Source organism: Schistocerca serialis, chromosome 7, assembly GCF_023864345.2.
Source record: "Schistocerca serialis cubense isolate TAMUIC-IGC-003099 chromosome 7, iqSchSeri2.2, whole genome shotgun sequence".
Lineage (NCBI taxonomy): Eukaryota > Metazoa > Arthropoda > Insecta > Orthoptera > Acrididae > Schistocerca > Schistocerca serialis.
Window position 1 is genome coordinate 298001335 of NC_064644.1, and position 13730 is coordinate 298015064.

Genomic DNA, 13730 nt, shown 5'->3' on the forward strand with positions numbered 1-13730 from the left:
GAGTCGTGGACGTCCAAACATTTAACGCCTAGTGGTAGTTTCATTGTCTTTCTACCTCTTTCTGTAGATGCGCACTACAGTAGCATGTGAACATTCGACCAGCTTCGCCGTTTTTGAGATACTCGTTCACAGGCTTTGCGTAATAATAATCCGCTCTTCGTCAATGGATTTCTACATTTGTAGCCCACATCTTCGCATGGGTAATCCCCCATCTGTGTCTGCTCCACCTACGTACTTTGTAACCGCTTCACGTGCCACAACGTTACCAGGCAGCGTCCAACGTCGCGGTGGAAAATATTCATAACGTTTTATCATTGTATTCATAGATGTTGTGATCGAGAGAAACATTGGCGACACATGCGTTTTGTTGCATGTTGGGCCGATTTTGTACAATGATCGGTTTTTGGGAAGTAATGTGAGAGTGACAAAGATAATGTCACATGCAGGACCTGGCAAACTGGACCTTGACCTTACCAGGACACACAAAGCACTCCGCCTTCAGGCCACAAGTGGCCCATCGGGACCATCCGACCGCCGTATCATCCTCAACTTAGAATGTGGTTAAGAGGGCGTGTGGTTAGCACACCGCTTTCCCGGTCGTTATGATGGCTTTCTGTGACCGGAGCCACTACTATTCGGTCGAGTAGCTCCTCAATTGGCATCACGAGGCTGAGCGCACCCCGAAAAATGGCAACAGCGCATGGCGGCCCGGACGGTCACCCATCCCAGTGCCGGCCACGCCCAACAGCGCTTAACTTCGGTGATCTGACGGGAACCGGTGTATCCACTGCAGCAAGGCCGTTGCCAGGACACACAGCAAAGACATAAAAGCAGTGGCAGCTACAGCGTAAGAGCACAAGAGCACGTGAACACCCTAACTTTCGATGCCTTGTGGTTTTATTGGTTATTTTTCTTTGAAAGCTATGAAACATAACATAGATGCCGCAATCTGAGGCCGGCCGGAGTGGCCGTGCGGTTCTAGGCGCTACAGTCTGGAACCGCGTGGCCGCTGCGGTCGCAGGTTCGAATCCTGCCTCGGGCATGGATGTGTGTGATGTCCTTAGGTTAGTTAGTTTTAAGTAGTTCTAAGTTGTAGGGGACTGATGACCACAGCAGTTAAGTCCCATAGTGCTCAGAGCCATTTTTAAACCGCAATCTGAAAGATACGACACTTAAAGGTACAGCGCTACTACTCCTCTACAGTCCATGAAACTTGGCATCAGGACGTAATTGCCTTACGGGCCAAATACATACGGATTTGATGCACAATGTTTACGGTTCACGATGTGCACAGCTAGCCCTTGCCATTCAACTTGAAGTTTACGTCAGTGCCACCAGCTGGCAGCACTCTGCAGCACTATTTTTCTGCCGTTCGCTCGGCATAAATCCTGCTAAATGATAGCCCACTCCTCAGATACGCTAATTTACTCACTATCTAGCAGAATTAGATCGGACGTCAGTATATGTTAAAGTTGTACTGACAGTAAACCTATATTGTGGGATTCTGAATGAGTTATGGTATATTAAGTTATGAATTTTATCATACAGCAATCCATTTGATGCGCTGAGAATCGTACGGGACTAAAGCACATCACTATCGATTGCGAGACCGAGCGAGGTGGCGCAGTGGTTAGCACACTGGACTCGCATTCGGGAGGACGACGGTTCAATCCCGTCTCCGGCCATCCTGATTTAGGTTTTCCGTGATTTCCCTAAATCGTTTCAGGCAAATGCCGGGATGATTCCTTTGAAAGGGCACGGCCGATTTCCTTCCCACTCCTTCCCTAACCCGAGCTTGCGCTCCGTCTCTAATGACCTCGTTGTCAACGGGACGTTAAACACTAACCACCACCACCACCGATTGCGAGATTGTAGCATTTATTTATACTTCTGGATGGTGTTGATCTTATGGTGAGTCACGTTTATGCACATTGTAGGCCCACGTTGTATATATTAAAATTCACGAAAAGCTGTATTACTGGTTTCTTTGCTGTTCAGTTAAATATAGGATCGACGGCGGTGTGTTTTAGGCCGTTATCGATCTCAGTGCCTCATTTGTATTCTGGTCTATTACTACTTTAGTTTAAACATTTCCACAAACGGCACTCTGTGACTGGAGTTGGTTGTTTACTGTACTTTCGTGTGCAGTACTTTCATGTGCAGTATAAAAATGATCTATGTTAATTCTTAAATGCTAACAGAAAAGTAACGCTATGAGGACGGGTCGTGAGTCGTGCTTGGGTAGCTCAGTCAGTAGAGCACTAGCTCGTGAAAAGCCGTGCGGAGTGGCCGAGCGGTTTGCGGCGCCATGTCACGGATTGCGCGGCCCCTCCCGCCGGAGGTTCGAGTCCTCCCTCGGGCATGGGCGTGTGTTGTTCTAAGCGTAAGCTAGTGTAAGTAGTGTGTAAGTCTAGGGACCGATGACCTCAGCAGTTTGGTCTCTTAGGAATTCATACACATTTGAACATCGCCCGTGAAAAGCAAATGTGCCGAGTCTCGGTCGGGCATACACCTTTCAGGAGGTCTCATATCAGCAAATACTCCGCTGCAGAATGAAAATCACACAGAAAAGCAAATTTTCAGAAGTTAGCTGCAAAGTAACTAGGGTCTCCAGAACAGATGCTTCGATTGAGAGAGTGACGAAATCAAATAAGCGTGTCTACAAGCGAACATTTTTCAGGGAAGTGTACAGTTAGCCCTAGTTGTTGTGTGGGTGCAGCGTAAGAATATCTGATTTTCGGCCCGGAAGTAATTTCGTGAACTAATACTTTTCTGAGCGATTTTGTACACTTGTCCGAAAAATGGAAAAGCACGAAAACTCCCACTTTTACAAAAACGCGAAATGGAGAGTTGCAAAAGCTTACGCATTATTGCGTTATTGCCCTAAACTGTACTTAATTATGTATAAAACAACAAAATTCCACCAAAACAATTATTTCTTTTGTCAGATAAGTGATGCACAGTATTATTGTTATTATTATTGGCAGTGGCTGTAGTTGTGTAAACTTGTTGATAAGCATGACTGTTATACAGCAGATGCTATTAAGTTCACACTTTATCAGCACCTGACAAGTTTGAAAGGGGTTTGTGGGTCTCCATTTGACTGGCTGGTCGGATCGTGCTGTGTCCAGGTTTGTGGAGAATTCGGAAGTGACAGTGGGTCGAAGTTAGACTGCGCTGCAACGTGGGGCTCACAGATTCAACGTCAAAGTTTCGATCGACCACGTCTGACCATTAAAGGGATCTTCTCCGTGTTGTTCGCCAAGACATAATAGCCCTTTCACATTTGTAGCTGCCGTCCGAGAAGAAGTAATGGAGTCCCTGAAGCCTTCTGTATCATCCTGAATCATGTTCAAACGCTAGCAGCAGCTGGACAAGGGAATTACAGTGCCATGCGTAGGCTGCCATTAACATCACATCACAGACGATCAATTCCAATTACTAAATGATCTAGAGAGAATTTATGTATGGTGTGAAAAGTGGCAATTGGCACTAAACAAAGAAAAGTTCGAGGTCATACACATCGATACCAAAAGAAATCCGATAGATTTAGAGTATACGATAAATCGTGCAAATCTAAGGGCTCTCAATTCGACTAAATACCTAGGAATTACAATTACGAGCAACTTAAATTGGAAAGACCACATAGATAATATTGTGGGGAAGGCGAAACAAAGTCTGCGCTTTGTTGGCCGAACACTTAGAAGATGCGACAAACCCACTAAAGAGACAGCCTACATTACACTTGTCCGTCCTCTGCTGGAATATTGCTGTGCGGTGTGGGATCCTTACCAGGTAGGATTGGCGGAGGACATCGAAAAAGTGCAAAGAAGGGCAGATCGTTTCGTGTTATCGCGCAGTAGGTGTGAGATTGTCACTGATATGATACGCGAGTTGGGGTGGCAGGCACTGAAACAAAGGCGGTTTTCTTTGCGGCGAGATATATTTACAAAATTTCAATCACCAACTTTCTCTTCCGAATGCGAAAATAATTTGTTGACACCCGCCTACGTAGGGAGAAATGATCATCATAATAAAATAAGAGAAGTCATAGCTTTAACGGGAAAATTTAGGTGTTCCTTTTTCCCACGCGCCATTCGAGAGTGGAATGGTAGAGAGGCACTTAAGTGTGAATTGCAGAGTAACCATGTAGATGTAGATGTAGACAAACGCAACGTTTGGAGTGGTGGCCTGACCAGGAAGCATGAACTGCTGATTAATGGTGTCATATTGTGTTCGGCTATGAATCGTGCCCCTGCACTTCCCCAGGTGATCGTCATCGGGGATTATGGCGACTATCTGGGTACAGGTACCAGTCTTCCAATGTTTGGGTGGAGCACAGCTCAGTTACTCTTGGAGTAATCGCGTGGGGAGCTGATAGTGATTGACGAGAGCTGGTAGTACGTCACGGACACCTACATCCTCTTGTGTTACCTCTCATGCAACAGTATTGTGATGCCATTTTTCAACAGGGCAATACTCGTCCACACATGGCACGTGTCTCTATGAACAGTCTGTGTGATGTTGAGGTACTCCCGTGGCCACAAAAATCCCAATATCTGTCCCCAGTAGAACACGTATGGGACCAGCTTGGAAGTCGACTACATCCCACCACCAATATCCAGGATGTTAAGGACCAGTTACAGGAGCTGTGGACCAGCTTGCCTCAGGAGAGAATACAGCTTTATGACAAAACTAGCTGTCAAAATTTGCATTGCCCAGGTATTCACTTTGCAAATTTTCTTTTAGAAACAAAAAGTGAACTGTGTTTGTAGTGTATGATTCCAGGCAGTTTATGTCCTCTCGGTGCAACTGCTTCCCGTGTCTACAACGCGGTTTTTTAAACATCTCTATGGGGGTGCCTATTCGTAGCTCTATAGACGGCAATTGTTTCAGCCTACAGCCGAGTATGCATTGCAGTTGATAGCTGTCAACAGCGCTGCCAGGCGTCATGGATTTCCTTAAGTTGAATCGATTGCGACTGTAGGAGTGTGTTAGTAGTAAAGAGTAAATGTATTAAATTTCGTGCATGGTGCGGCATTTTTTTAGGCGTCTCAGTATTTATGACGTGTCTCTTGTACTCTGTGTTGTACAATGATATACTCGTATTTGTGTAGGTTCAGTCAGAGGCATACGTGGATACTGTTTACAAAATGTGTTGCGAATAGAGTTAGTAGGAGAGAAGTAATTAATTTAAACGCCATGTGCAATACGGCAGTTGTCCATGCGTCTCAGCGTTTCTGACGTCTTATCTCCTGAACTATGATAGGTAGGTGGTTCTTACCCCGACAGCAGTTGTTGACTGACAGTAAGGGATACGTGTGCCAAGTTTGGCTGAAATCGACCCAGTGGTTTAGGAGGAGATGTGGAACACACACACACACACACACACACACACACACACACACACACACACATGTTTATGATGTGTATGGATTCCCGTCGCATTAGTGCAAGTATTAGGCCGGAAGGGATACAAAGCAATACCGGTAAGTGGGTCACAGTGCCAAGTTCTTTGTAAATTTGACTCGATTTAGTGATCACTGAAATAACGTCACATCCTCTGTCAACTTGTGAAGTTTGATTTAGTTTTCTCCTCCGTTTCTGACTGTTTCACTTTTTTTGTCAGGTAGTATATTTCGGTTAATGTGAACTGTTACTCTTTCGGAGGAACGGTTGAGTAACGTTAATCTGGCGATCATCTTTTACACATTCATTTCAATTAGTCATACAGGTATAGTCAGTCGATTAATCTGAGGGGTTAAGACCGACTGGCAGGGTAATACCACACCACACTTTTTTTGTAGCAACTCTGCGGCTTTCTGCAGGAGACAGAGAAACATAGGACACGAACGAGCCACCCGTTTCAGCTGTGCTATCGTCGCGTGGTGCTGATGCGATCTATCGTGTGGGCGGTTCTGGCCTGGCGCAGATTGGCCGGAAGGGTGGGACGAACGAGTTTCAGCAACAGCGGTGGGCGGGACCATCGCACGTCCAACCCAAACATGTCGCACTCATGGCGATCGTCCGCAACTTTCCACTGCACGCCGTAGGTCGTAGACGCCACTAGCTTTTACATCCCGTTAGGAAGGGTTACGGCAGTGTTCCTCTATCCCACCACTGATCAAGGAAGCAGAGTTGCAGATGGGTGCGAAATGTGAACAACGAGGTAGAACGCAAATGAAACGATTAGAAGACTTTGAAATCGTTGTGTTACAGGAGACTGATGAAGAAGAGATGGAATGGTCTTGCTACGTATCAACAAGAATAAATGCGTTATAAAGAACACGATGAATCGAAGAGCTAGAATGGCTGGGTACATGCTACGATGTGGATCACCTTCGAAAACCGTAGTTGAGAAGGCATGTTTCGCAGGTAGAAATATTACAGAACTATCAGTTTAATATTTCATGATTCCAAAATACTAACACGATTTATTTATAGAAGAATAGAAAAACTGGTAGAAGCCGACCTTGAAGAAGAAGATTATTTTGGAATCCGCGCGAAATGTAGGAACACGCAAAGCAACATCTACCCTATGACTAATTTTAGAAGATAGGTTAAGGAAAGGCAGATCCACATTTATAGCTTTTGTACATTTGGAGAAAACACTTGGCAATGAAACACCATTTTGAAATTCTGAAGGTAGCAGTGGTAAAATACGGGGAGCTAAAGGTCATATACAACTTGTACAGAAACCAGACTTCAGTTATTTGAGTCGAGGGGCATGAAAGGGAAGCACTGATTGGAATGAAAGCAGTGGTTGGAAAGGGAGTGAGACAGAGTTGTAGCCTATCCCCAATGTTATTCAGTCTGTACGCTGAGCAAACAGTAAAAGAGACCAAAGAAAAATTTGGAGAAGAAACTAAAGGTCAGGTGGAAGAAATAAAAACTTTGAGGTTTCCCGATTACATTTGAATTCTGGGGTCCGCGGCTCTTGGTCTTCCGGTAGCGTTCTCGCTTCCCGCGCACGGGGTCCCGGGTTCCATTCCCGGCGGGGTCAGGGATTTTCTCTGCCTCGAAATGACTGGGTGTTGTGTGTCTTTCATCATCATTCACTCGCAAGTCGCCGTAGTGGCGTTAAAGAACTTGTGGAGCGGCGGCCGAACCGCCCCGAGAGGGGTCTCCCGGCCACCAATGCCATACGCTCATTATTATTATAACTCTGTCTTAGACAGGGAAGGGCTGGAAGAGCATTCGTGTCTTGAAATGAGGATACCAAATGAACATCTAGAAAAGTAAAAGAAGGGTACTGAAATGCAGCCGAATTAAATCAGACAATACTGACGGGAGTAGATTAGCAAACGAGGCACTAAAATTAGTAGATGAGTTTTGCTATTTGAGCAGTAAAATAAGAGATGATGGCCAAAGAAGAGAAGATGTAAAATGTAGATTGCCCATGGCAAGAAACGTGTGTCTGAAGAAGAGAAATTTATTAACAACGAATACAGATTTAAGTGTTAGGACGTCTTTTCTGAACGTATTTCTGTGGAATGTAGCCTTGTATGGAAGAGAAACATGTATGATAAACTGTTTAGACAAGAAGAGAAGTTTTTGAAATGTGGTGCTACAGAAGACTGCAGAAGGTTAGATGAGTAGATCACGTAACTAATGAGGAAATACTGAATAGAACTGGGAGACAAAAAATTCTCGCGTAAATTGACTAAAAGAAGGGATCGATTGATAGGATACATTCTGAGACGTCAAGGGTTCACCAAATTAGTACTGGAGGGAATTTCGGTGGGAGAACAAGAGATCAATACAGTAAGTAAGCTCAAAAGGATGTAGACTGAAGTATTATTGGAAGTTGGAGTAACTTCCACAGGATAGAGTAGCGTGTAGGGCTGCGTCAAATCAGTCTTCGGACTGAAGATCACAACAACAACAATAAGGCAGACAATGCTGGACGCTGCAGTTATGCTGATATGAAGAGGACAAATGGTAAACAGCAGGAACGGAGAGTTTCCTCAAATCAAATACAGGGTAAATGAGCGAAACGACAACAGCCGGAAATTCTTGAAGAAGACGTTGCAATTATAAGCACAACAACAACAAATTAATTATCTGCAGGAGACATCACGTTAACACTATGTAACATCATCTCCAGCTTCGATATTGCCATCAATTCAGTGAGGAAACAAGTCCACAAGTTTCTGCAAGTATGCCCTATCCAGCTGAAAATACTCATTGATGAATACATCGCACAAACACTATGTGATCAAAAGTATCCGGACAGCCCCAAAAACATAAGTTTTTTATATTAGGTCCATTGTGTTGCCACCTACTGCCAGGTACTCCATATCTGCGATCTCAGTAGTCATTAGACATCGTGAGAGGGCAAAATGGGGCGCTTCGCGAAACTCACGGACTTCGAACGTGGTCAGGTAATTGAGTGTCACTTGTGTCATACATCTGTACGCGAGATTTCCACACTCCTAAACATCCCTAGGTCCACTGTTTTCGATGTGATAGTGAAGTGGAAACGTGAAGGAACACGTGCAGCACAAAAGCTCACAGGCCGACCTCGTCTGTTGACTGAGTAAGGCCGCCGACTTTTGAAGAGGGTCGTAATGTGTAATAGGCAGACATCTATGCAGACCATCACACAGGAATTTCAAACTGCATCAGTATCCACTGCAAGTACTATGACAGTTAGGCGGAAGGAGAGAAAACTTGGATTTCATGGTCGAGCGGCTGCTTATAAGCCAGATGTCACGCCAGTAAATGCCAAACGGCGCCCCGCTTGGTGTAAGGAATGTAAACATTGGACGATTGAACAGTAGAAAAACGGCTGTATGGAGTGGCGAATCACGGTACACAATGTGGAGATCCGATGGCAGGGTGTGGCTATGGCGAATGCTCGGAGAACGTCATCTGTCAGCATGTGTAGTGCCAACAGTAAAATTCGGAGGTGGTGGTGTTATGGTGTGGTCGTGCTTTTCATGGAGGGGACTTGCACCCGTTGTTGTTTCGCACGGCACTATCACAGCAGAGGCCTAGAGTGATGTTTTAAGGATCTTATTGCTACCCACTGTTGAAGAGCAATTCGGGGATGGCGATTGCATCTTTCTACACGATCGAGCACCTGTTCATAATGCACGGCCTGTGGCGGAGTGGTTACACGACAATAACATCCCTGTAGTGGACGGGCCTGCACAGAGTCCTGATCTGAATCCTATAGCACAAGTTTTGGATGTTTTGGAATGCCGAGGCCTCACCAATCGACAGCGATACCCCTCGTCAGTGCAGCACTCCGTGAAAAATGGGCTGCCAGTCCCCAAGAAACCTTCCAGCACCTGAGTGAACGTATGCGTGCGAGAGTGGACGCTGTCATCAAGGCTAAGGGTGGGCCAACACCATATTGAATTCCAGCATTGCCGATGGAGGGCGCCACGACTTGTAAGTAATTTTCACCCATGTGTCCGGATACTTTTGATCGCATAGTGTAGCTACCAATTTCGTGATGTTGATTCTACAGCTATACTGTTGGAACGAAATTCACCACCCTCAAGGAATAGGTCATTTTACTGACAAGTGATGTGACAGCTAGTCCATCATTGTAGGAGTAATGGATAACAAATGCAGACCCAATGAAACCCATATGTCACAGTAAACGGTGCCCAAACAGTCACATCAATACACGGCGCACCCTCGCCTGCCGGCAACGCAGGCGTGTATTTTCGCATGTAAACGATTATAAATGTGCCGAATGGGATTTTGCGGTAGGTTGTCCCTAGCATAAGGCGCCGTTGTTGCTAGTCGGCAGTGGTTCCTGCAAATTCTGGAGAACGAGCAAGTTCTCACTTGATCATATCCATACGCGTTCAACTGGCGAGAGATCTGGTGATCTTGCTGGCCAAGGCAGTTTTTTAACACCACGATGAGCACTTTGCGTCGCAGTAGCTCTATGTGGACGTGCGTTGTCCTGTCGAAAAAGCACATCACGTTGTTGTCGAAGAAATCACAGCAGTACGGGTGTAACAGCCTGTGCAGTGTAATGGGCATTCGCTACTTTGCCCTGCAACAACACTAAATGTGTCAGTAAGTTGTAACTGAGGCGCCTCACTCCATGAAGGCTGGGATGGGACCAGTGTGTCGTAGGCGAATGCACACCAGAACAGGCATCTCAACACGTTTGCACTATACACGTGTACGTCCATCACTCGCGTAGAGACAGCAACTACTCTCATCAGCGAAAACAACAGAGCGCCGTTCTACTCTCCAGTCGATTCTGTGAGGACACGCGAGTATCCAGGTTTGACGGTGTTGTGGTGTCAGTGGTAGCCTGGCCAGAGGCAGATGTCATGTCGCTCCTGGTGCCAATACACAGTTCCCAATGGTCCCTGACAACATAGTAGATACAAGATGTGTCCGGATTTCGTTCTTGGATGATGTTCGGGCGGCTACCGCTGCCCGCACAATACGTCGATTTTGACGTGCGTCTGTACAAAGTAGACGTCCAGAAATTGGTCTACAGATGTGGTGATGTTCCACAGACTACTACTGAAAGTAGTGACACACCCCCAATATACTGTGCCCGACATGTGCAGCAGTCCTTCAATACGTTCTTCCAATTGCCCACCGGTCCACAGTGCGACCCTATTCCAACGGCTGAAACTGTTCAACAGGAATACGTACTCGTCGGTGGGGCATTGTTGTACCCTAGAATGAATGTTGCGAACACTGGTCACCTCTTAGATCAACACAGTTACTACATGCGAAGTCAGAGCAGAAGGTGCACAGACTGTCCTCCAGAGAGCCAGCTGATCGCCGACAACTATGACAAATGAATCACAAACACTACGACCCCTCAGTATACATATACGTAGGCGTGCTGAAAAGCAATGCCTCCGAATTTTGTATGTGAAATCTCCTGAAGCTTTTTGAGCAAAACAAACGTTATTAACATTCTACATCTTTATTCTTCATGTCTACACATACATTTTTCTACATAGTCACCCTGGTGACGGACACAGTTCTCCGAACGAGAGACCAGTTTGTGGATACCTTCACTGCAGAATGTATGACTTTGTTGACGGAACCACAACCTCACATCTCACGCACCGACATTTACTATGTGATCAAAAGTATCCAGATACATGGCTGAAAAGGACTTACAAGTTCGGGGCGCCCTCCATCGGTAAGGCTGGAATTCAGTATGGTATTGGCCCATCCTTAGCCTCGCTGACAGCTTCAACTCGCGCAAGCATACGTTTAATCAGGTGCTGGAAGTTTTATTGGGGAATCGCAGCCCATTCTTCACGGAGTGTTGCACTGCAAGGAGGGGTATCGATGTCGGTCGGTGAGACCTCGCACGATGTCGGCGTTCTAAAACATCCCAAAGAATTCTACAGGATTCAGGTCAGGACTCTGTGCAGGCCAGTCAATTACAGGGATGTTATTGTCCTGTAACCACTCCGTTACAGGCTGTGCATTATGAACAAGTGCTCGATCGTGTTGAAAGATGCAATCGCCATCCCCGAATTGCTCTTCAACAGTGGGAAGCAAGAAGGGCTTAAAACATCAATGTACGCCTGTCTTCTGACAGTGCCACGCAAAACAAAATGGGTGCAAGCCCCCTCCATGAAAAACACGACCACACCATAACACCACAGCCTCAGAATTCCTGTGTGATGGTCTGGATAGATGTCTGCCTATTACACATTACGACCCTCTTCAACTGTCGGCGGTCTCTATCAGCCAACAGATGTGGTAGGCCTGTACGCTTTTGTGCTGTACGTGTCCCTTCACGTTTCCACTTCACTATCACATTGGAAACAGTGGACCCAGGAATGTTTAGGAGTGTGGAAATGTCGCGTACAGACATATGATACAAGTGACACCCAATCACCTGACCACGTTGGAAGTCCGTGAGTTCCACGGAGCGCCCCATTCTGTTCTCTCACGATGTCTAATGACTACTGAGGTCGCTGATATGGAGTACCTAGCAGCAGGTGGCAGCGCAATGCACCTAATATAAAAACGTATGTTTTTAGGGGTGTCCGGGTACTTTTGATCAGATGGTGTAGTTACGTTACACACCACCATGTTATACGCTTCAGTTGGGAGCCCTCTAGCGCCAGAGAACTGCAAATATGCAGATATGAAGAATAAGGGTGTAGAAGGTGAATTACGATTGTTTTATTAAAAGAACTTAGAGAGTTTTTACATAAAAAATTCGGAGGCATCAGTTTTCACCACGTCTTTGTATTATATTCTGGTGTCACTGAGTACAGTCTTTCAGGGTGTTGCAGTACATCTACATCTGTACTCTGCAAGCCACCTTACGGTATTTGGAGGAGGATACCTGCGAAACCAATATCATTTCCCTCATCTTGTTCCTTTAGCGAATGGCAGGTAGGAAGAATGCCTGTCGATAAACTTCCGTATGAGATTTAGTTACTCTTTTTTTCGTGTATTTTCTTCGAACGTACGCCCTCGGAATTTCAGCGGTACTCTTCTCCGTGATGCACATCTCTCTTGTAGTGCCTGCTTTTGGAGTTTGTTGACCATGTTCGTAACGCTCCCGGGCTTACTGAACGATCCTGTGACGAAACATGCCGTCTTCGTTGGAAGTTCTCGGTCTCTTCTGTTAATCCCACTCGGCAAGGCTCCCAGGCCGATGAACAATACTCAATAATCTCTCGAACAAGTGTCTGGTAAGCCACGTCTTTTGTGGATGAGTTACAGTTCCTTAACATCCCTCCGATGAATCTCAGCCCGGCATTTGCTTCTCGTACAATTTGTTTTATGTGATGATACCACTTAAGGTCGCTCCGGCTGGTTGCTCCTAGGTATTTCACTGTTGCTCTTTCCAGTGAGTTTTCGCCGATAGCGTAACCGAACATTAATGGATCTCTTCGCCTGTTTACGCGCAGTATCTTACGTTTATATACGTTCATGGTCAACTACCACCCCAGCACCAACCATCGATCCTCTTTAAGTGTCTCTGTATTTATCTACAGTCTTCTGCAGTTCTAACATTCCTATAGAGAACTGTTGTCTGCAAAAAGACTCACACAACTTCCGACGTTATTCACATCATTCACAAATGATGTTATGCTCTACAAAGCTGGCCCGGATAGCCGTGTGCTTCCGCTCGCCGTTTCCGGGATTCTGGGAGGCGCACCGGCTGCTAGATCGTGCGGATTAGTGACGCGGGCCGGTGAGCCGGTCAGCGTGGATGCGGTTCTTAGGCGGTTTTCCACATCCGGCTAGGTGAATACCGGGCTGGTACCAACGCCCTTCACCTAGGTTACATGATTCGCAAACATTTTCATAAACGTTCTCACATGGGATAACAGTAGACGCAGACAGAAGAGGGAAGCAAATTCCGTCCGTGTGTGTGCGTGTAAAGGGGGAGATGAGGGGGGGGGGGGGGAAGGATGACAGGAAGGACATCCGGCCACCCTCTACCACTAAAATTCCCAAATCCAGATCACCTCACCGACCTCAAGAACACACGCAATAAGGCCTAGAAAAAGAAGAGGACAGATGGTCCTATAATACTCCCCCGAGGTACTCCGAAAACTGCCTCTTCATCTGCCGATATCGTCCGGTTAAGAATGACATATTTACTTCTGTCTCGTCGAATGTCTTGAATCTAGTCACCAATCTGTTCCCATACTCGTTAAGCTCGTATTTTCCTCACTGAATGACGGTTCGCAACTGTGTCGAATACCTTCCGGAACGAACACGTTACCTAACTGGACGCCATCGTCTACAGCTCT

General features: G+C 46.1%; 1 protein-coding gene and 1 pseudogene across 1 annotated transcript in view; one reads left to right on the top strand and one right to left on the bottom strand.

The window, feature by feature from the left end:
• Positions 1-13730, top strand: part of LOC126412301 (uncharacterized) — a 226504-nt gene that overhangs the window by 32984 nt on the left and 179790 nt on the right. The gene's annotated exons all lie outside the window — the stretch shown is intronic.
• Positions 689-806, bottom strand: LOC126413602 (5S ribosomal RNA; annotated as a pseudogene).